The sequence below is a fragment of the Mauremys reevesii genome, linkage group 21 (assembly GCF_016161935.1).
Source record: "Mauremys reevesii isolate NIE-2019 linkage group 21, ASM1616193v1, whole genome shotgun sequence".
NCBI lineage: Eukaryota > Metazoa > Chordata > Testudines > Geoemydidae > Mauremys > Mauremys reevesii.
Genome location: NC_052643.1, coordinates 7,919,509 through 7,943,335, shown reverse-complemented (window position 1 = coordinate 7,943,335; position 23,827 = coordinate 7,919,509). Strand labels below are relative to the sequence as shown.

Genomic DNA, 23,827 nt, shown 5'->3' with positions numbered 1-23,827 from the left:
AGCAACCTAGGTCTCCAAATTTCAGCCTGCAGTGCCTTCCAGACAGCCCATTTCTATTCTTAGACTCAGGAAATTGCTTAAGGCTTGCCAGGACTTTCTTTTTAAGAAAGGGTCTATTCAGGGTAAGGTGGTTGTCGGTTTCTTAAATATATATATATATAAATATCTACAGGCACTTCTCTTCTGAGCCTGGTGCAAACGGCAGAGCTGATTAACTCTCTCCCCCCCTTCTCCTGTTTCTTTCACTTGGAGTATCTGTGATCACAGGCAGGGAATTAGGCTGGGCACTGGTTCAGCTCTGGTTCTTATTCATTTCTCCCCATTGCTCTCTCTGCCTATCACAGCTGCAGCGCCCGGGAGGTTTTATACCCCATTGAGCCTGATTGACAGTTAAAGTGTTGGGGAGATTTTACTACTGTTTCTGAGTGGCTGGCTTTGCTCTCCCCTCCCCCCCCAGAGCTATCTCTGAGCCACTGCACATAAACTCACACACACACTGAAACAGACACTCTCTGGGTTGCAAGCCTGCAAGCCAAGACTTGCTGCGTGCCACGTTGGGCTTGTGGCTGTAATTGAAGAGCATTGTAACAGAGAGAGCCAGCTAACCTCCTCCTCCGCGTTAATAAATTTCAGATAACATGCGGCGATCTTACTTGAGCCCACGGAAAGCAAGAGAAATTGGGGTTAAGGGTCAATTCGAGGGACTCATCTGTTCCTAAGAGTTTCAGCTTAATGTGGGGTAGAAAAGCAGAGGATCCCCTGGCAAGGCTAGGAAGTTGGTAATGGGATAGACGCTTCCCCGCCTTGGTTCCTGGTCTGAATCCAGGCAGCACAGGCTGGTTAAGGACTGAAATCTGTTACCGTTTGATGGTTGCTGTATGGAATTAATTTGGAAGATTTAATCCAGTTCCTAGTGGACCAAGTTCACAACACAGGAGTCAACGAGAACTGGTTTCAGAGTAGCAGCCTTGTTAATCTGAATCAGCAAAAAGAACAGGAGGACTTGTGGCACCTTGGAGACTAACCCATTTATTTGGGCATAAGCTTTTGTGGGCTAAAACTGCACCAGGGAGACTGCTCCCCCCAAAGGGAGTCACTTTTGGTCACTTCATTTGGGTGCCTAAAGGGGAGTGGCGCTCCTTTGAAACTGCCCATTCATTCCCCCTTCGCTTGTCCTAGGCTTCAGCCCAGGTACAGGGCAAGGTTACAAGACATTTAGGTCACATCAATACCATAAAGCCATGTTGTAACTGGGTGAAGGGGCAAATGTGTTGTAATCAGGTCTCTTGCCTTGGTTGTTTTGCATTGGTCAAGCAAGTGTTTGGTTGTTTTATAGTCAGTTCCATGGTGTAAACGCTCTTGAGGAGGGTCTGTTTGCATATTCGCTCAGTATACACAGCTAATAATTGTGGTTACAGTTAGGAATGCTCATCTCATTCATAAACAACGTGGAGTCCGGCGGCCCCTTAAAGACTAACAGATTTATTTGAGCCTAAGCTTTCGTGGGCAAAAAGCCCCCCACTTTTTATGCCCGAAAAAATCTGTTAGTCTTTAAGGCGCCACCGGACCGCTTGTTGTTTTTGTGGATACAGACTAACATGGCTACTCCTCTGCTACTTGCCCTCTCATTCATGTGGAGCTAAAAACAAAGGATGCCATTCCCCGCCCTGCTATTTTTATCAATGGTGTCTTTGATTCAGCCACCTTGGAAAAAGCTGCTTTTTAAAATGACATTTTAATGATTGCATAGTTTGTGTAAACCAGGTGAAAGCAAAGGCTTTACCAAATTAAGTCCACAAACGAATTCATGTGGAGTTCATCTTCCTTTATCTGTTGTACTGGGAAGCCATCTAGTGGTCAAAAAGAAAATGGAAGTGACTGACCTGGAGCAGTGAATTTTGCACTGTTAGGGGACACGTTCAGATTGACGTTTATTAAGGGAACAAACACTGTCAATTTGAATTATTTTTAAAGTGGGCTGGTTTGAAAAAAATCGGTACTTAGGTTAGAATTTTCAAAAGCACTGAAATGATTTGAGCCTAAAAATCACTGGGGTTTATTTAGCCTCCTGAGACATCTACACGGCCTACTGGAGTGAGCCGCCCAGCCAGGGTCGATGCCCTCTAGGGAGGAGATGGGCTTCAAAGCCCAAGGTCCAGCTCCAGCTATAACTTCACAGCAGGGGCTGTGCAGCTATTTTTAGAGACTAGAGCTAGCCTTGCTAGGCCTGGGCCTGTCAATCTGGACTGGGAAGCTTGCTCCCGGCGGCTGTGTAGACGTACCCTCTTGCGCTTTTGACAATGTTACCGTCGCATAAAAGTGGACTCATGCCAATGGGAACTTGGTGCTCACCACCCCTGAAGATAAGACCACCCCTATTTAAGTGCTTACATGTGGATTTAATATCTAATTTGAGGCACCCACCTTTGAAAATCATAAAGCCTGGGCTGTCAGGGGCAGAACCCAGCGGTCGTGAATGTCAGCCCCATCTTGGTCCGTTAGACCACAAGGGCCCTCAGAAAGAATGCAGAATTTAAAGAGAAACCTTCACTAGGGTGACCAGATGTCCCGATTTTATGGGGACAGTCCGATTTTTGGATCTTTTTCTTATATAGGCTCCTATTACCCCTCACCCCGTCCTGATTTTTCACATTTGCTGTCTGGTCACCCTACCCTTCACAATCCTAATCCTTAAATGCCAGATTACCTCCCATGAAGCAGGCCAGCTGACTGCCATCATACGGCACAATACCCTCAGGAGAGGTTATTTGGGAGAGACGAAAATCTAAACTTTCTAACTGCGGGAAAGTACACGCTAGATTTTAAAAATGAGATGGCCGCCCTAACCTAAGAGCGTATGAAACGAGTCGCAGTTCAGAGAGCTTCTTTTGCCACTTGGCAGCATTTAGCACTTCTATGTTATTACAGCAATATTTTTAGAAAGTGAGCGGTTGGAGGCCACCTGGCATTGCAATTTTCGTCTCCGTCCGACAGTTCTGGAGGGGGAAAAAGAAATTCCACAGAGGGCCTAGTGTCTGGTTTGAACAAGGAGGACTCAGTCTCTGGGCTGGTAACAAATGTAGCCACCTCCTGGTGCGGAAATAAGGGGCAGTGGTAAAAATGAAGGGAGAATAAATGACAGTTTATTCCAGGGAGGAGGAGTTTTTATGTAATTTATTATATTTATATATCATTTGCTCTGTGTATTGATCTAAATAGAGAGGTGTGTGTTTAAAAAAGTTTAAAAAAAAAGATGAAAAATCTGCTGACATTATTCATGCATTTGAGTCAAAGGGCTAAATTCAGCTGTGCTTTGCAGAACATGCCCTGCCTTTGATGTCAATGGAACTACTCTAGTGGATACCTCACATACGTGTCTACGGTTTGAGTATGCTAGGGAACACTGGAAGAATAGTCAAGTATTATTTTATGATTTGCTTTTCTGTTAAAATTAAGCCCAACATTTAGATTTGGAATAAAATCAACCAACCAACCAACCAAACCCCCCCCCCCCAAAGCCAGCAAACGGTTTTAGATCTTTAAACAGAAGTGTTTTCATAATTTCTTTTTCAAGGTCAATGAAAATATGGATTATGGTTATGCGTTTAAGCTTCCCCTGCAGCATTTGCAACACAAACACAACGTCTTTGTGCAAGGGCAGAAAGTGAGACAGGCAGGTTGATAATACAAATTAAGTGACTAGCCTGTTTTCTCCAGAAGGAATGTAGTGCAAAAAGTAAAACAATAAAGAAATGAGGCTAGGCATATTAGATTGTAAAATTCTTTCCGCTTAAAAAAATCTAGGGTGTTACAGAAAATTTTAAACATATTCTTATCCTGACAGCATCTTTTAAAATACCATTCTACACCGAAAGATGACGAAAAGTGGTATTCTGGAATTTCATGTTATTGTCACTGAATGCACATCATATTTCCTTATTTTACGAGAGACCTTTTTTTTTATCCCCTTGCAGAAATCAAACTGGGTTCAAACGGTCAAGCTGAGCTATTTCTTTCTGGACCATCATCATCAGCAATAAACATTCTTCAGGCTAAATTATCCCCTCCTCAGTTATACCAGTTCATCCAAATTGCTTTCAGCAAGTTTACACAGGTGTAAATGATTGGAACATAGTACACAATTCTGTGGTTGATACTTAGGGCTTGTCTTTACAGCTGAGTTAACATGAGTTAAGGGCAAAACACTAATTATAACCGGAGTCCTGTCCACACACAAAAACCCTTAAGTAGGGTAATGCTTTCAACTCATTGTCAGGGGGCACAGGCAACTCAAATTACTGCAGCTGATTGGCTGCTAATATAACTCTGCAGCATTATTTTGCAGCATGACTGCTCTCACTCAAGTTAGTCTGACTCTAGAGGACTTAATGGGAGTGTAGATAACTTAAGTTAACTTTAGTCAAATTTCAGAGGGGTAGCCGTGTTAGTCTGGTTCTGTAGAAAGCTCATGCTGCAAAATGTTTGTTAGTCTATAAGGTGCCACAGGATTCTTTGCTGCTTCTTTAGTCAAATTGTGGAACTCCTTGCCTGAGGAGGTTGTGAAGGCTAGGACTATAACAGGGTTTAAAAGAGAACTGGATAAATTCATGGAGGCTAAATCCATTAATGGCTATTGGCCAGGATGGGTAAGGAATGGTGTCCCTAGCCTCTGTTTGTCAGAGGGTGGAGATGGATGGCAGGAGAGAGATCACCTGATCATTACCTGTTAGGTTCATTCCCTCTGGGGCACCTGGCATTGGCCACTGTCGGCAGACAGGATACTGGGCTGGATGGACCTTTGGTCTGACCCAGTATGGCCATTCTTATGTTATGTTCTTATGTTCAGTGAAAACATTAACAGAATCCAGCTCCTTCGCAGTTGTGTAGGCTTTTAGAAATAAAAAGCAGTTAAAACTTGTTTGTCACTAGAGCAGATGTGCCTCTGAATACAAGCCACTTGAGTAACAAGGTGCCATTTTTCCATAGCCATTTTTCATAGTACAACTGCCCTTTAAATAGGCTCAGAAAGTATGTTCAATATGTGCAGCTAAGCCCTTATCCTGTAGCGACATATACGGTATGTGGGTGGAACCTGCACCCGTATATAGACCTTTTGTTTTCCGTGGGCCCCAAGACAGGCATAGTGGTCTGCCTTTGCACACATAGTAGCAAAATGTCACAAACTTTCTCAAAGCAAAGGAGGGGGAAACCGGAGAAGCATGATCAGAAGAGGGCGAGCTTTTCTGCCATCAGTTTGCTACTTTTGAGAGCTTTGCTGTGGAAGCACTCTTTTAAAACAACTTTACATTGTCAACTAATATGCTGTCAGCAGAGCTGAAAAAACCCGTTGGACACAGACCAAAGCTGTTACAAAATGGAAAATTCTTATGACAAGTAGCACTAGCTTTTTACATCATGCAGGGTGCCCTACTACGGGCACTCCAGGTCACTGATTAAAATTAAACCTCTTTAGGAAAAAAAAAAAAGCTCTTGCCAAGTTGAGCTGTTTTCTGTTCCATGAAGTATTGCTGTCACAACTGGATACATCAAGAACTGATTAAAATGACCTTTTTGTGTTTCTTAATTTTGTGTCCCCTTGAGTTCACATTTTCCCTTTGAAACATGTCTCAGTGGCACTCCGATCTCACAGTGTCCTTCTGTGTAACTATCAAGGGCCTGATTCCATTTTCACGAAACTCAATGGCAAAACTCCTATTGACGTCAGTTAGGAACAAGATTGGGCCTTTAATTCTCTAGCTCTAGCACAAAGGTGGCCAACCTGAGCCTGAAAAGGAGCCAGAATTTACCACTGTACATTGCCAAAGAGCCACAGTAATACATCAGCAGCCGCCCATCAGCTCCGCCCCCCATGCTCCTTGCTCCTCCCACCCACCGGCAGCCCTGCCAGACAGTGCCTCTCCCTCCCTCCCCGCACCTCCCGATTAGCTGTTTCGTGGCGTGCAGGAGGCTCTGGGAAGGGGGAGAGGGGAGGAGCGAGGGCACAGCAGGCTCAGGGAAGGGAGTGGGGGGCAGGGCCTGTGGCAGAGCCAGGGGTTGAGCAGCGAGCACCCACTGGGCACATTGGAAAGTTGGTGCTTGTAGCTCCAGCCCTGGAGTCGGGGCCTGTACAAGGATCCGCATATTAACTTCTGAAGAGCTGCATGTAGCTCCAGAGCCACAGGTTGGCCACCCCTGCTCTAGCAGAAGCTAGTCTAATGTCCAGCCTTGTGCAAATTTCTGAGTTTGGGACTGGGAGACACGTAGGACCTGCTCAAAGTCTCACAGCGAGTGGTATAGACAAAAATGGAACCCAGGAGTTATTGGCTGGCTCTAAGTACCAGACAACACCCCTTCTCCGAATTCAAAGTCTATATAACAGAGTAACACGTTCATCTGGAATACCAGGCAGGGTGTTTTCAGACGACTAAAGTTATCTTTACAGCTTCTATTACTCAGGACAGGACCTTCCATTTCATTCAGTCATCAATTAATTGTATCCTACTTTAAATGTTATCAAAGCCAGAGAAACCAAATCATTCATACTAAAAGTAACTTCCAACCTTTATTTTTTGTTCAGTTGAAAGAGGATTGCTATTGGTCAGTCATTGTCTATTGAAAATTACAATTTAATTAAGAAGGGGCCAAAATTCTGAACAATGAAAAAGAAAGGTCCCATCATAATATAAGACAAATACACTAAAGTTGTCTTAGCCACACATTTGTAATGACACGAGGGGCCTGCCTTTCAATGTGGCCTCACCTCAGTCTCCATTGGCAAAGGCGTAACTTTGCACATGAAAATATCTGTGTGGACGCTATGACAGTCTTTACCCCTATGTTCACCTCTTGTGAGGTATCATTTGAAACTCATAATTTGCTGATCATTATTGTCTTGGTAAAAGATGTGCGGCAATATTGTATGTAAAGTTGTAAGATTCTACTGTAGGCTGCCACTAAGACATATCCTAAATCTGGAGAGCAGTCACAAACTGGTTCTCCAGAGACAAAAGGCTAGCCAGTGCCTCAGCTAGGTGACAACGAGATGAAATGGGCCATAATATGGTTAAGTGGCCATTCTTTGGCAGTAAACAGAGTGTAGGTGAAAAATCTACTTTCGGCTTGGGGTTCCCATCCACACAGACTTCCTGTCTCCTGAATAGTAGCTGGAGATGACTCACAAAAAGAGAAGAAACTGTAAGAAAAGAGAAGATATTTCCTAAATCATCTCTCCCTTCATCTTCACTCATGGCCTCAAGTTAATAAACTTGTTTTACTCTTTTATCTAAACCAGCATGTTTGGATTGAAGTGTTTGGGGAACCTCCATTTGAGATAACAGGATCTGGGCATGTCATTTTCTATTAATTAAATGTTGGACTTTATATGAGCATGTGTTGTCCAGGAGAGGGCTGGGGAGTACAAGACATACATTTCTGGGAGAAAGTGTTGCTTTGCAGTGTAACACATGAGTGGCTGGCCATAGCACTCAAACGGTATATCTGGGAGTAACTTACATGCAGGAGGCTGTGTGGGAGCAGACCAGGAGTGGTTGCTCTCAAAGCAAAGCCCTGCAAAAGGCACCCCAGGTTGGAGAACTGAGGGGACACAGCTGTTCATCAGTCCAGATTATACTGTGGGTAATGTCACAGATGCATTTTGTGTACTATTAACTGCATGGGGATGAACAGTAAGGGCTGGATCCAAAGCATATTGAAGTCAGTGGAAAGACTCCCATTGACTTTACTGAGCTTTGGATCAGGCCTCTCAAGTTCTTTCACCTGTGTGTATGATTCAAATGATTGACTATCACCCTGCCATGCAGTGGAAAAACCATGTTGAATGTATGTAAATGGAAACCATGTTTTGAAAAATGGATTCTATAAGCCGACTACCACGTGGTTTACAGGTTGCAGCCATTTGGAGAATATCATCATCTTTTATTTCATCCAGAATGATGGGAATCGAATTCTCACAGCTCTTCTCGGAGAGTTCCAGTTGCTGTGATAAACCTGACAAACCTGTGTCTGTTTACAGACAGCAAAAGCAAGAACGAGGTTCAATGTGCAAAGACCTTAATACGTGCAATTAGCAAACCTCTCATGCCTAGGACTGATTAGTATGAGCCCATATGAGATCAACAGCGCTAAGCAAACCTGTGTCAGTGGGCTGTGTCACAGTGCTATCCCTCTTTTCCGTTGGCTTGCTCCATGATAGTGAGCGGGCCGGCAAAGCAGAGGGATAGCGAGTTCACATTCAAGTGCGCAGGAACCAAACAAAGATGGCAGCCACATTGTGGTCTCTTTTACAGTGGTGTAACTCTGAATTATATTGATTTTAATGGACTTACTCCAGATTTGCACCAGTAAAACCAAGGTTGGACTCTAGTCCTGTATTTGACTGAATGCCTAATTCCTGACACCATCCCTTTAAGAAACACCCGGCAGTATTAGAGCTGGAGGAGGAAGCCAGTACTTTCTTCTTTTGGAAAGGCCGTCAAAATTTCAGCAAGCAATAGTTTGCTTTGTTCTGTGACCCTGAAAATAAAGCCTATTAAACACCGTAATATGGATTTGACAAATGGAACATACATCGGCTAATTCCTTTAATGATCATTTGGCACCAGAAGTTTGCAGACATATTAATATAAGGAAAAAAAAAGCAAGACAAAAATCCCTTTCCTAAGCCCTTTCTAACAATGTGCTTCTTTCAGAGGGTTCATAACATGCGAGTGCTCTTGGTTTGCTTGTGTTTCGGGGCTAGCAGTGAACTAGTTTTCCCTCCTCTCCACACACCTCCCAATCCGAGATCCTATAAAGCAGGGGTTTTCAAACTTTTTTCTTGGGACCCAGTTGAAGAAAATGGTTGATGCCCGCGACTCAACGGAGCTGGGGATGAGGGGTTTGGGGTGTGGGAGGGGCCCAGGGCTGGGGCAGAGGGTGGGGCTGGGAATGAGGGGTTCAGGGTGTGTGGGGGTTCTGGGCTGGGGTAGGGGGTTGGGCACCGCGGACCGTACTGCACCTGAAGTGGCCAGCAGCAGGTCTGGCTCCTAGGCGGAGGCACACAAGTGGCTCTCGCTAGCAGGCAATGCCCCTCTTACTCGCCCCCCGCTCCCATTGGCCGGTTTTAAATTAAATTAAAACAGAGCAGTGGATCTGATCCCAGAAGAGAGACCCACCAAATTTGAACCCCCTGATCATGGGAATATTATCAGTGGGAGGCCTGCCCGTTACGATCAATCAAAAAAGAATAGCTTGGAGCTAAGGTAGCAATTAGTAGACAGAGGAAAAAAATCCTTGGGAAATAGGAGTTAGGGGGAGAATTGGTAGTAACCCAGAGTTTGTTCTTCAGAAAATTCCAACAATTTTAATACAGTTTTGTTGCAAACTGGAATGAAAACTAGAAATTTTGAAATTTCCCAAGGAAGGGAAGTTCTGAAAAAAAGGAAAAGGAAAAAAAAGAAAAGGAATTCTGGACAAAAAAAAACAAAAACAACAACCCCCCCAAAAACAACAACCCCTGGTTTTGGAAAAACTGAATTTGTTTGGTTTTATTTGTTTGGTTTTTAACTAGATCTGCCAGTTGCCCCAACTCCTGGGGACTCTTCATGCTGCCCGGCTTCCCGGAACAGCTTGGGAAATCCTCCTCCGTGGAGTGGGAAGCCTAGAAGCCCTGAAAGCCCCAGGTTCTAGCGCCTCCAGGCTCTTGGCTCCATGGCAGGAAGTCTGGAAGCCCTGGGGACCTCAGCCCCAGGATGTCCACACGGTTGGGCTGCCCCAGAGCTATGGACTCTGGAGTCCTCACCTCAGGGCATGTCTGGGTCACATTTTGGTTTTGATGAATCAGCATTTTCAGCAAAACCCTGTTTTGTTAGAAAATTCTGGACCAGCTCTAGTTAGGAGTCAGGGGGCTGTTAGGAAAGGGGAACTTCTGAAACTTTTCTGAACAAGACATTTTGCATTTTTAAGCTTAGTGGAGTCGAATGGATTTGCTCTTAAAACTTGCTGACATGCAGCCATTCTGTCTTTATCACACTGAACAGCTACAGCATTGATTATTTTCAGGCTAGAAGACATGAAGGTGGACTTTGCAGCTGAATGTGACGTGGGGCAAACTCACTGGTCAGCTAGAAGCTAGATTAGCTGTAGCTAGTAGCTGATTTACAGCAGGCGCTGCCCTTCTGAATTTAACCTGGGTGCTGTTTATTTACACTAATATGCATAATTTGGACTATCGCAGTTCTCCCTAAATAAACAGGCATAAGTGCCAATCAGAGAGCTGGTTTGTCAGGGGAGAGGGAGATCAGTAATGGCAACAGAATGCCCCGCAGATCCAAACTTTCCCATGTTAATATGCCAGAGAGCAATTTAAATGGGTCAAGTGTGCCAAAAAATATAGTTGCCAAGATTACAGCATGTTCCAGATGGGTGCAGGGGGCTGCCTGCTTGGAACAAATCCCCTATCATAATTAGTATAAAAATAAGAAAAGAGTCAAATTCTGCTCTTGAATTTACTGGTAGAACTCCCATGCAGACTGGTACAACATGCCAACCTGACCTAGTGTACTAATAAATCTAAAACCACGTACATGTCTAAGAAAGAAAGAAAAAGTGTGATTTTTGCCTTATTATTCAATGTATTATTTTTCTTTGTTTGAGAAACTTGCTGTTTCAGGGGCCTGTGAAGGAACGCAGTGTACGTGCAGAGTACAGAAAAGTGAAGGCCCAATTCTGCAACTATTTGGCAAAAGAATGATAATGTTCATATAGTGCATATATCTGAGGACCTCAAAACAGTCCACAGAAAAGTGAACATATCCTCAATACCACTTCACATGCAGTTAGAGGTTAAGGTCTACAATTTCAGAAGTATCCACCAATTTTTGGGTGCCAAACCTTATACCGAGGGCTTGATTTCTAGGGGTGCTGAATACCCAACATTCAATTGGAGTCACTAGGAGCTACAGGCACTCAGTACCTTGCAATATCGGCTCTTGGTATCTTAAGCTAGGCACTGGAAAAAAAAAGATGAAACCCAAATTCAAGGGTCTTGTTGTACAGTTACAGAGCTGATGCTGTAGTCTAAATGCTTTCAACATTGATAGAAGAGAAAGGGCTGCTTCTATCAACCTAGGTAGTCCACCTCTCAGAAGCTGTAGCTAGGATGACAGAAGAATCCTTTGAGTTGTGTCTATACCTGGGGTTAGGTCAACCTAACTATGGGGCTCAAGACATGAAATTGTTCACAGCTCTGAGTGATGTAGTCAACCTAAGTTTTAGGTGCAGACTAGGCTTCAGTTGTAGATGTGGACCTTAAGTGACTTGCCAACACCTACACAGTGAGTCAGTGGCAAAGTCTGAAATATAACCCACTACTCCCATTCATAGAATCATAGATTATTAGGGTTAGAAGGGACCGTAGGAGATCATCTAGTCCAACCCCCTGCTCAAAGCAGGGCCAACCCCCAAATGGCCCCCTCAAGAATTGAACTCACAACCCTGGGTTTAGCAGGCCAGTGCTCAAACCACCGAGCTATCCCTCTCCCCACCATGAGCCCCATGATCATCACACCACTCAGTGGCACTATTTTCATCAATGTTAATACTCACATGAGGAAGGTGCACTAGTTTGGGGAACGTATCTGCCTATCAGTTTAGCAAGTCCATTTTTTGCTTTGGGAATGCCTGTTGTATTTTCAACATCTGTTTTGAATGGGCTCTTTGGGAGGCCTTTGAGCATTCATTCTGTATCTGGAACGTCACACCTAGGACAGAAGCTTTCTCTGGGATCCTGGCACAGAACAATCAAGGCCCATCAACATGGAATGATTTTTCCCCCAGTGGAACAATGGTCTTAACAGTATTTTAAAAAGAAAACAAACAAACAAAAACCCCCAAAAACACGACTTTTCAAGCTATTAAAGCTGAGGCCCGAGAAATATGTTTTGTCAAGAAACACACCTAAAGGAGGAAATAATGAATACAAAGGTACCTGGTTCTACATTCCTTACCTTTCTCCAGGAACATCAAAGAAGAGAGGAGTAGCCATCATTCCTGCCAAACATATACCTTTCCAATTAAAGCACAAATATATAGATAATGAAGGCAGAGATCTACTTGTTAGAGGGACAGTTGGTGGTAAAATGCTCAAGTTAGTAAGTATTTATGCCTCTAATCAAGGTCAGATGCATTTTTCAGAACATGCTTTCAAATCTTAGAGGTTTTGGTGGAGTTATTATTGGAGATTATTAGATAGAAAAATCAGGCACAGAACTAATCTCACTAATGAATAAACATGATTTGATTGACTCCAGGAGATGTCTGAATCTAAAGGAATCTAAAGGAAAGAGACTACTCTTTTTCAGTGCCGCACAGAATATATATACAAATTGATATAATGCTAATCTCTTGCGTAACACAGCAACATCAGCACAGGAAGGCTACATCTGGTCAGATCATATACCAGTTTGGGTTCTTATTAGTAACTGGAAAGATACACTTAAAATGAGGTGGAGATTAAACACCCCACTTCTATGTGAAGAGAAAAGAGTTCAAGATATTAGAGAAGAAATTAAGCAATAGTTTAAGGAAAACAAAACAAAGATTAAAACAAAAGAGAAAGAGAGAGAGAGAGAGGATTCCTATTTTAGTAGAAATGCAAACATTACTTAGTAGGGTTGAAAAACCTAAAAACATTACATCAGAAAAAAAATCACAGAAAATATATAAAAAATAGAGGCCAGAAGCAAGTTAGATTTGTTACAAACAGAAAAGGCTGATCAGGCAATCAGAGACACAAGACAAGTCCATTATGAAAAGAGTAACAAAAGTGACAGATTACTAACTAATAGACTGAAAAATAATGCTAAAGAAAGTACAATTACTCCTCCAGCCTGGAAGGCCCTAAAGGACATGACAAGGGGTTCAAAAAGGTAGACAGGGAGGCTTTTGCATACCACTATAAGAGACCTTACTCCCTAGATTCAGTTGACTATAAATTGATAAAGGAATATTTAGCTAAAAGCTAACATACTCAAACTAAAACACCCAGAGCTAGAAGCCCCGGAGGAAGATATTAAGGAGAAGCCCTAGAAGTTATTAAGTCCTTTAAAAATGGTAAATCCACTGGCCTGGACGGACTTCCTCCAGAATTCTATGACTTTTTTAGGGCACAGCTAACAAAACAATTAACAAATCTCTTCAATGAAATAAGAGAAAGATCTCAGATACTTGGAGAGAAGAACAAGTTGTAGTTGTCCCAAAATCTGGTCAAGGACTCGTCCAACAGCGTGTTTTACAGGCTCATCTCCTTATTACATCAAGATGCAAACATTTATGCTTCCGTCCTAGCAAATAGATTGTTAATATATCTAGGTACTTTTGTCAACGACCAGATGGAGTCTGTATTAAATAGGCAGCTATCTTTTAGCGTTCACAGAGTTTTAGACCTGATCTTCACAAGCTTTACCAGTGAGCTCAATCTACTTTTATGAACAGATGCAGAAAAAGCTTTTGACAGAGGAAAATGGCAGTTCTTAAAGTTACATTTGGTTTAGGCCCTAAATTTCACCACTGGATTTCCGTTTTATACTCCAGATCCATATGCTATTATTAGAATAAATGGATCTCGATCAGAAAAATTCACCCTTTTCAGAGATCCATGCTCTTTTCACCTCTTCTTTTTGCCATGGTAATGGAGTCATTTGCCCAATCAACCAGATATATAACCTAATATAAAGGGAATTACAACAGGAAACAGGGAACACAAAAAGCGTTATATGCAGAATCCGTGCAGTCTGAGGGCAATATGAAAGGAATCGGTGGTCTCAGACCAGCTTTTGGGTGGGTGGGGGGAAGGCCTGAAGGCTCCTTCATGGCAACATTTGGAATTTTTTTTGGTCAGCTACAGAAACAGCAAAATGGGCAGAGAATGAAGATACTTCTCTAAACTTATCCCTGTAAAAAATATTGTTATAGAAACACAACAAGGTTGCCATTCCAGCCAACAGCCTGCCAAAGTCATGAACTCTGTCTCAGCAGAAATGATGAATCTTGGTGCAAGCCATCAAGAAACCAAGACTCTAAGAAGTTTTTTTATGAAAGGTAAAATAAAATCTTACCAAACCAAAGCCCCCCCTAAAATCAATAAGACCAACCCCAAGGCAATCAAATCCCCTGTCAATCAAATCAAAGTTCCCCAGATTAGTCAGCTGAATTGCCCTTCTCAAGATTTCTTTCCATGCCTCTCTTCACAACAGCTGCGCAGTTCTCCTTACCCCAGTGTTGGGACAGACTGCACTTCACAGCTGCTACTGGATGCTTGGCTTCCTGACAGCTGTGCGCTCCCCACTGCTGCTGTCACGGCCCCCCTCCTCAATCCCTATTCTAAGGGCACAGCTACCTCGCTGCCAGGCCCTCACATGAGGACAGTTTCTGGGGCACCCAGAGCATTCTGGGTGTGCTTCAGTGGTGCTGGTGGTGCCACCAGCTTCCAAGATATGGGGAGACAGCTAGGCAAAAATAAATTCTGAATGGTGTGTGTCAGTGTGAAGAGGCAGACCTTTCTTTTAATAATAATTCAGTGACTAACACCTGTGCATAACTGGGACCACAGCTTCTCTGGGATATTTTCTAGCGTCTTTGTGTCTGTGTGAGCCTGTCCTGGAGTCTAAGAAACTGGAATTGTGTGGACAAACTGCCCCTGGGGAGAAGGAGCAGCAGCTAATGGGAAGTGGCACAGGAGAGAAACAGGAGAAGCTGCGAGGAATAGGATTGCATGGAAAGATCCAAACCCCAACATTGTGCAAACATCTCCAGGCCAGTTTCTCTCTCTGTAATGAGACAATTACATCTTACTTCTTAAGCCTCTCGGATTTCCCAATATGCACATGCTTTTTCTGGCATGCTTCACTTCGCCAAACCAGGCATACTTGTCCTCTATAGCCATGCTGCTTATTTGTAATTGCATGTACTAATTGTAATCAGCTCCCAAACGTTTAATAATGCTGGTCTGATGTTAATTGTATTCTCTTGACTGGCCGGAGGTATTCATAGAGTAAATACCAAGTCTGGCATCCTCCTCTCCCATTATGGCAAAACTGCTTCACCTCATCTTGAATGGCTGCTCCACAATACATGCAGCCAGACAGGTTTCAGGTACATGGGCTTTTAGACACTCTCAGTCAGGAAAATTGGGCCCATCATTTGGAGTGTATAAACAGCATTATATCCGAAGTTAGATGGAAGTTCTTAAGTTATCAAGAAGCATAAAACTCCTGCAGAGGGACAGCTTATTTTCAAGGGAATCTTAAAAAGAAAAACAAATGTGTTTCCAGGGCAGGAAAGTGCTGTGAGGGGAAGTGGTCCATAGAATGGTCCTACATATAATTTTGAAGCAGTGAGTATAACCTCAGCCATGTCACCATTGCCTCTGCCCATGCTATCATGGCTACACTGCTATTTATACACCTCTACCCTGATATAACGCAACCTGATATAACACGAATTCGGATATAACGCGATAAAGCAGCGCTCCGGCGGATCAAAGCAAGTTCGATATAACATGGTTAGATTTTTTGGCTCCCGAGGACAGCGTTATATCTGGGTAGAGGTGTCCTTGCATTGTCTCTCAGCGAGCTGCCACAAGTACGTGAGCAGGGGAATCGTATACCTCGCTCGTAGTATTAGTCTTACAGTGAAATGTCAGATTCTCTCTCCCCTGCCCTGAATTGCCCATCAGTCACTAGCAGCCACTGTAATCCAATTCATTTTCTCTCTTTCTCGCAGGTATTCCTAAAATACCTTTCACCATGGTACTAAAGTGCTGGATGGTAATTTAAAGTAGTACTTAGGTATTGCTAACTCCAGCCATTCGAAATCATGAGTCCGGCCCCAAAAATCCAGAGATTTGGCTTAAAAACCATAAGTTAAAAAAATTACATGTTTTATTTGCAGTCTGAGCTATCAGGGTGCTCTTGGCTTGTGCTTTCAAGCTTTTTTCCATAGCCACAAATCCTAGAAATTTACTTTTGTCGTGCAAGCTGAGATACTCACCCAGGGGCTGGTGCTTTAAGGAAAATGCCAGATATCATGAGACTCACGATAAAATCTTAAGAGCCGGCCACACTGATACTGAGTATTCCCGAAGAGGCTAGGTTATCTCATTCTCCCGAGCCCTATTTTTAACACCCCCTTCTCTTGTTTCCTGGTTTATGATGCTTTTGTCCTTTCTTCTATTTTTCCTCAACCCAACTTCATTACTGTGGACTGGTCATAGGGACTAGGGAATTAAGGGGAAATAAATCACTACTGTATATACTCGTTCATAAGCCGCATTTTTGCAGTAAAAAAGGGAAGCACCAGGGAAGGGGGTCGGCTTATGAACGGGTATAGAGAGGGAGAGGTGGGACACAGCCCCTCCTCGCAACAGAGGGAGCAAGGAGAGGCAGCACAGCCAGCAAAGCCAGAAGTCTCTCTGCTTTTGGCCATGCTGCTCTCCCTCCAGCCTCCGGAGCTGCTGCAGCTCCGGGGCTGGCAGGCTGCAGACGTGCCGCTCGGCCCGGCCCCCCCAGAACCACTGGCTTATCCTGATGGCCCGGGAGCCAAAGTTTGCTGACCCCTGAATTATAGGGTCGGCTTATGAACGGGTCATAAAATTTTTCCATTTTTACTTATCCATCTTGTGGTGGGCGGGCGGGGGGGTCGGCTTATAAATGAACCGGCTTATGATCGAGTATATACGGTACTAAGAAAAGGCGTTAGAGAAGAATTGACTCCATGTCAATACAATCCCCACTGGTATCCCATAGCTAGGGTTCTGCTGCTTAGAAAGTTCTGGCTCCTGGGCCTGTCTTGTTGTGATCTCACTGTGCAGCACAGTTATCTTGTAGGGTCATATTTGGACAGATAGTTTTTAAGATAGTCAGGATCTGTTGTGGTAAGGGTCTGGTGCATTATGATGAAAGGTGTCAATTCAATTTGTAAATAAACATGTAGCCAGCAGATTCCGTGGGGGGAGCTGCAGGCCTCAGTTACTCAATGAGCATGCTACTGTGTTTTAAGCAATTTGCAGTTTGCTGGTGATGTTTACTTTTGTAAACAGACAGAAGGAGGTGTAATTAGGCTCGGCAGAATTAATTTTTTTTAAATAACGTTGATGGAAAATATCAGTGTTTATTTTTAAACAATTTTTTAAAATCTTTATCCATTTAAATTTTCACAGTTGCAGGAAATCATGGGAGGGTCGGACAATTATTTAAGGACAGTAGATTCCAAAAGTTAAAGCTTTATAACTATTAAAATACGAATTGTCAACATCACATATCAAAGTATACTAAGCAAATATCCTTACAGCAAACGGTGTGTACGGTGAAATCACCATTCACTGACATTTACCGATAAACATCCTTCAAAGGCTAGTTGAGGTCTAACATGAAGACAATGAATGCTTAGATCAGAGTAGCCAAGTCCCTATCCGAAAGGAAGCATAGTAGTTTCCTGGCAGTAGAAGCTGGTAAGAAGTGCTCTCCTCTGATGCAAGCTGCATGTTCAGGAATAGTGAGGAGACCAGCACAACCTTGAGGCTACCATGATGAGTGGTGTTTGGCTGGCCTCAGCTGAGGATGAAGTCAGTGCTTTGGCAAATTTCTCAGAATCTTCACCTTTTCGTGTTCTCTGTATGTATATATATCTTCTTACTATATGTTCCATTCTATGCATCTGATGAAGTGGGCTGTAGCCCACGAAAGCTTATGCTCAAATAAATTTCTTAGTCTCTAAGGTGCCACAAGTACTCCTGTTCCTCTCTTCCTAAGAGCATCAATTCTGTCTTCCCTGGATTAAGTCTGAGCCAATGGCTGTTGATCCATTTCATTATTTCCGATAATGACAAAGGCTGCTTTGGTGGAGAAGGAAGCAGGACAGAGTGTGATCAGAATACTACGGCATTTTCCCATGTTTATCATGACTGCGTGGTCTGTTTGGTGCGAGCCAGCAGAGTTCTGTCTTCCTGGTGCTGCTGGGTTCTTTATGTAGGTCAGCAGCCTTTCATCACTGGCCATAAGGAGTGCTGTCATTAAGCACTAAAAGGCTTGGAGATCTGGCCTCTCCCAAAGACCATAAACAGTTCATCCTTCTAATCCTGAAGCCTGTCTTTGAGCAATATCCTGGCCTGAAACCTGAGTGTAAAAGGGCCATATTTCCAAATACAGCTTTATCCCAGCTCAGTTGTGAGACTGACATGAACCGTCTCATTTTAAAGCTATGAATTATAAAGCAGCTACAGTCATCTGTAGCAATCCTACACAGCTGTGAATAATCAACTCCCTTTCCTTAGATATAGCACTCTATGCGCAGCATAGAACAAAGCAGTAAACTCTATTCAGCCTTTGTAAAATGGGCCAATTTGGTCTCACTCAGTGTAAACAGTCAAAGGTTTTGGAGAAACTGGGTATCTGCACTGAGATTAGTATCTTGAGGCTCATGATGGATGGAAAACCACCACTGTCTGCTGCGTGGAACAATCCTTTTGTACCACAGCAAATCATTACATCTCAAAGTTCTGATCCTTAATTTCACTAATATACACGGTCAAAAACATCTATTTCCCAGGAGGCTATGAAAGAGTGTGTCACTACATTGTCAGAAAAAGTGACCCAGTGGCTGTGTCTGCTGCAGGGCCGGCTTTAAGCCAATTCACCCGATTCCCCGGCATCGGGCCCCATGCCGAAGAGAGCCCCGCGCCTAAGGGGGTCTTCAGTGGCATTTTAGTGGTGGAGGGTCCGCTCCGGGGGTCTCTGGCTGCATTTCGGTGGCTGTGGGTCCGCTCCAGGGGTCTTCGGCTGCATTTCGGTGGCTGTGGGTCCTTCGGTGCCACAGAAAACCTGGAACGGAACCCCCGCCGCCGAAGTGCTGCCGAAGCCCCGGACCGCCGTCGAGTATTCCAGTTGGGCCCCGCGGGTCATAAATCTGGGTAAGTAGGCCTTGTCCAGTTCCAATCCTAGATGCTTTGCCTGTTAAATACAGAGTGAAGGAACTGGTTGGTGACTGGGTTCTCTCCACTTCTTATGCTCTTGGGAGGGAGAGCTTGAGAAAGGCCTGCACGGCCTCCCGAGGATACAGCTAGAGAAAAAAGAACTCTGAACTCCCGTGCAGGGGCACCAGCATACTATGAGTAGGGTCCACATGCAGAGGACCCTGAAGAAGAATGTGATAAGTTATAATTATTTGATCTATCCACTGGGTTAAAAATTATGTTCAGTTATCAGCATTTATTATAATATAATAGATGACAGTTTCCTAACTCAAAAAGTGTTGCATCCAACATGGAGGAATGCTACATTAGACCTCATCTTGAAAGATAAAGAGGAACTGATCACAGAACTAAAAATTAAGAGATACAAGTGATCATGACTTCATCACATTTATAATGTACAAACAGAATAATGTCCAAACCATGGGTATCTTGGAGGGTTGGTATGGTGTGTATATAACGGAGGCAAATGTCAAGCTGCTTCCTTTAAGAACACAGTCACTTGAACTTGAGCAACCAGAGGATCAGCAAGAACATTTAGTTTCTCTTGGTATCGACACCTCCTCATCAGTTATTGGGAGTGGACCACATCCACCCTGACTGAATTGGCCTCGTCATCCCTGGTTCTCCACTTGCAAGGGATCTCCTTTCTCTTCATGTGTCTGTATATTTATTCTTGTATCTGTAATTTCCACTCCATACATTGGAAGAAGTGGGTGTTTTACCCATGAAAACTTATGCCCAAATAAATCTGTTAGTCTTTAAGGTGCCACCGGACTCCTTGTTGTTTTTGTGGATACAGACTAACACAGCTACATCACATGATTTCTTCTGATAAGGGTGAAGAAATCGTGTGACACTGAAGTCACTCCACCCTGGTTTAATTCAGACATGGGGTTACTATTTTTTTTTTAACTCCCACAGACTAGCCCCTTGCAGGAAAAATGGGTCAGCCAAGCCACTGAAATTGAGAACAGATTGGTTGAGCGTATATGCTATATTTTCCAGCAACTAAATTACTAGTATTAGTGAGGCAGAAGATGCATTTTCTTATTTTTCGGTTCTTTCCTCCTCCCAATTGGTCTGTGTTTTGTTTTGTTTAAATGAGAAATAGGATTGGACTTTAGCAGTGTAGTGATCCATCAACTAAAAGTGCCTTTTTCTGTTTCCCACTCAGGGCATTTAATACCCTCTAAGATACAGTCAAAACAAGGGATTTTCCTTTTACAGGCCTCTGCACAAAGAAAAAGGGCAGAAAGGAAGTTGTTACAAAGAAGTTTTACTTAACTGTTTAAGTTTTCAGTGTAAGATTGAAATAAAAAGAAAAAAAGTTATACACAGTTTAAAACATTTCTATGTGGAACAGGGCGAGCTCCACTCCTGCCTTCTACCACCACGGGAACGGCTCTGACTCCACTGGTTGTGTATCCACATTGTATCATTTATTTGTGCTCTCTCCACCAATATCTTTACAGTCCTGTGCAGCAATGCTGTTGACATGCATAGAGTACGTGCCTACAGTGTCTCCTCTGCTGTCGGCCCCTCCCCAGGGCCTGAGGTCCCCCTCCTGTGAGACTGGGCTCAGCTAGCTTTGTTCCTCTCCTCCCTCACTTCCTTCCGGTTCCCTTCTCATCCCTTTTGAGCTGGTGGGCTAATTGGCTCTTTAGCCAATTAGGTGGCTCCCTCACCGGATTGGACAATTAACTTCCATTGTTGTTTGCAGCGTCAGTGTAGCCCAGCGGGACCCAAGATATTAGAAAGCCCTCTTCTTTCACCAACAGAATCTGGTCCAATAAAAGATATTATCTCATCCGCCTTGTCTCTCTAGAGCAGTGTTTCCCAAACTTGGGATGCCGCTTGTGCAGGAAAAGTCCCTGGCGGGTGGGCCGGTTTGTTTACCTGCCATGTCCGCAGGTCCGGCCGATCGCGGCTCCCACTGGCCGCGGTTCGCGGCTCCAGGCCAATGGGAGCTGCTGGAAGCGGCGTGGGCCGAGGGATGAGGATGGGGGTTTCTGAACTATGCAGGGGCCGTCGGTGGCACCCATATCCTAATACTTTGCCCACCAAAAGCAGCATCTAAGTATGTGAACCCAAAAGATCACTATTGACCTGTCTTTCAAGGCTTGGTGGACTACAGAGGCAGATTCATGAATACAGATATGGGAAACAATGGAAAGGTTCACAAAGCTAGGGTACTAAGGAGCATGGGGGTGTACTTGAGGGGGCAAAGAAGGGACTTTATTCCCCAGAGACGATGTGGGTTTCTACCGTGTGTCTATGAGTCCTGACCCTGACACCTGCGCCGGGCTGCGAGCCCCGACCCCAGTGTGCGGCTGCGAGGCGAGCTCCGACCCCGAGACCTGCGCCGGGCTGCGAGCCCCGACCCTGATCCCAGTGTGCGGCTGCGAGGCGAGCTCCGACCCCGAGACCTGCGCTGGGTTGTGAGCCCTGACTCTGACCCCCACAGTTCATGATGCACTATGATGCACACCTTATATGTATTAGTTGATTTTGTACATGGATCCTATGATTAAAATAAATAAACGTTCTATTATCATTATGGTTCTTGTTATTTACGGGTTTTTTTTTTACAAAGTAACTACTATGAAATTATATGTAGGGGGGAGGGCACAATTTTATATTCTTGCCAACAGTTATTTTGGGGGACCCCACATACACACATGAAGCCGTACCCCAATATTAATGACTCTGGAAAAAGGGAAGTCACTTACAAATGTAGTAGCTGCAGAATGATCATGGAGTGCACATCTGGCAGGCTGAAAGCTCATTGGTGATGCCTGTGCACTGGTCTGGAGGCCACCAGGACCAAGGCTGTTTGCATAATGGTGACATGCCGCATGCCAACATTTGTGAGGGTAAAGGGAAGTGCTTCCGTCCAGAGTGGGCACAGAAGAGGGCTGAACTCTCTGCAGCCACTCATCTGCATGTGGTCCTGGTTCCCAGTGGACATGTGAGGGGTGCCGGATGTGCATACATGGTAGAACAGCAGGGAGGCAGAGGGTGACATCTGCCTGCACTGAGGGACCCTTTCACACCTGCACAGCTGCTGGAAAAGCACAAGAAGGGACACTGGCACATACCTGTGATGCTACCTAGCTTTGTGAGGGTTTTGTTCCCCTGTCGCAGACAGTCTTTAGCCATTCATTCCTGTGATTATTCACCCACTACAGGGTCACTCCACTGGGTTAACACCTTAGGGATTGGGTTGGTGCTGTGGAGGGTGCAGGCCTAGTTGTATAATGATCATTGTGCAAGGTTTGTGTGTTCATATGAACACCTGTTGCAAGACTATGTTATCTGGAGCACTCAGTTTAAACAACCGTATCGACATTTCCTTAAGCAGTGGGAGGGATTCACACATTCTTTCTAGTCACCATTTGTTGTGGGCAGGGCTAGGAACACTTTAGAAGCTGGTATGCATCACCACACCCGAGGCTGAAACTGGTAAAGGGTTTGAGGGGCTGCGGGAGAAGGGGCCATTTAAATCACTGTTCAGTGGCAGACGACTTTGTTACTTTAATTGTGTTTTCCTGTTCTGTATGTGAAGCAGCCCATAAAAGAGGGTTATCTACCCATTTTCTGTGTTATGACTTCTGCTGCTTTTGAAACTACTCCTGCATTTTAAGCAAACCACAATACATTTTCTTCATCCCTCCCAGAGAGTTACGGACCTGCGGGTGGAGTGGAAGTAGGTGTGGGAGGGGAAGAAATGTGTTTGCAGTGAGATGCACCAGAGTTTTACACTATTCAAATTCATGCGCTCTGAATTATGGGGACCAATCCCAAGCCTGAAAACATGATGGTCATCATCACATGCAGGAAGGAGGCTCCACACCGAGTAAATGTTATTGCTTCCTTGACTTGAAAGTGGCAATTAAGAAAGAACTATGTGACTGGAGTTCCAGGGGAGCCACGCTGAGATTGCTTAACCAGGGCAAACTACAAAGAATATGGCAGGCGATTCCCCAAACTGGTTATTACTCTAATACTTAGATTCATCAAGGTAGCAACAAAACAGCTTCTACAATACCTTAATGGCTACCCAGAAGCCCAAAACACAGTTCTCTTAAAGCAATCCAACCTTGGGCTCCCACCCAGACAGCCAAGTCAAATATGATGAAGATTACTGAAAATCTTGTTCATCATATAAAAAGTTCTACCAACTTTTTGCAGGGAAGGGGAGAGTTTGCAGGGAAGGGGAGAAGCGAACCACTGAGAACACCCTCTCACCCCCAATGCCAGAACATCCAGCCCCTGTCCAGCTGACAGCGGTGAAAGGGACAGGGAAAGACAGATACACCACAGGTATGGTGTTCCCAGAAGTTTCATATCAACGCCACAAGCTGCTTGCCCCTCCACAGCAAACGCCGGGCAGTAACATCTTCCAAGGGAGAAAGGACTTCCTCAGACATTCTTCAGACAACCTTTCCTGTTCTAGGCCTAACCACCACTCCACCACATCCCCCCGTCTCCCATGATGTGCAGCTCCCATTTGTAAGGGAACCATAGATAGTCTTTCAAGGAAGAATATGAAGTTAATTGTTACAACCAACTATACATTTACTATGCCCAACCAGGACCTTTCTAAAGCCACCCTCACCCTCTTCCCAGTCCAAATGGCCCCCGAACCTTCACTGCCTGCACATTGGCCGAGAAATGCATAGTCACAGGAGTGCCATGATTGTTGCGTCATTAATCTGGTTTATAGCTTCTGCCACATGCGTAATAGCAGTTCATTGGAAAAACAAACAAACAACAAAATCATTGATTTATAGCTGTGTC

The 23,827-nt window shown here is 44.2% G+C and overlaps 1 protein-coding gene across 4 annotated transcripts in view; it reads right to left on the bottom strand.

The window, feature by feature from the left end:
* Positions 1 to 23,827, bottom strand: part of DHRS3 (dehydrogenase/reductase 3) — a 136,231-nt gene that overhangs the window by 41,690 nt on the left and 70,714 nt on the right. Inside the window, exon 1 of one of the 4 annotated variants that reach the window (XM_039508832.1) lies at positions 171 to 326. The exons of 2 other annotated variants lie outside the window; for them this stretch is intronic. The gene's annotated coding sequence lies outside the window, so the exon portion shown is untranslated. Of the gene's footprint in view, positions 1 to 6; positions 142 to 170; positions 327 to 23,827 lie in introns of those variants that run through there. One more of the 4 variants, XM_039508833.1, reaches the window with a different exon arrangement.